The sequence below is a fragment of the Hippocampus comes genome, unplaced genomic scaffold, assembly GCF_001891065.2.
Source record: "Hippocampus comes isolate QL1 unplaced genomic scaffold, H_comes_QL1_v1.1 scaffold151, whole genome shotgun sequence".
Taxonomy (NCBI): Eukaryota; Metazoa; Chordata; class Actinopteri; order Syngnathiformes; family Syngnathidae; genus Hippocampus; species Hippocampus comes.
In genome coordinates this window covers 2041535-2042083 of record NW_017805591.1, presented here as the reverse complement: position 1 = coordinate 2042083, position 549 = coordinate 2041535, and the positions used below count along the sequence as shown (strand labels likewise).

The window sequence follows — 549 nt, the reverse complement described above, 5'->3', positions numbered from 1 at the left end:
ACACACACACACACACACACACACACACACACACACACACACACACACACACACACACACACACACACACTGTTGGATTCACCTGGCGCTTTAAGAGGGGCGGGGCTGCCACTGACAGGTGACCGTTCGCGCGACGTATAAAAAGCAGCATCGCAGTTTGTTTCATTAGTGACACACTCACTTCAGCGTCGGCATGGCCCAATGGTAAGCTCCGTGTGTGTCCGCTTTTCTTTAACAGATATGTAAAGAAAAGCGGACACACATCGCTTTCCTAGGGTGATTTCCCTTAACAGGGGCTAGGCCTTGCACCTCATTTGCTTTGTTTGTCTGCTTTGCATTGCGTCCGTTGTGCTTTATGTTTGCCTACTTCTGCTTCTGCTCTTCTGCTACTACTTCTGTTACAACTACTACTACTACTGCTTCTGCTGCGAAGTGCTCCAATAAATGATCAAAAAGTACAGAACGAGTGATCCTTCCATGCTGACCGACGATCTCTATTCAGAGGGCCGTGAAAAACGGAACTGAACACACGCACGCACGCACGCCCGC

General features: G+C 49.4%; 1 long non-coding RNA gene across 1 annotated transcript in view; it reads right to left on the bottom strand.

The window, feature by feature from the left end:
• LOC109521988 (uncharacterized) overlaps window positions 1-549 on the bottom strand; it is a 28762-nt gene that overhangs the window by 922 nt on the left and 27291 nt on the right. The window lies entirely within an intron of this gene.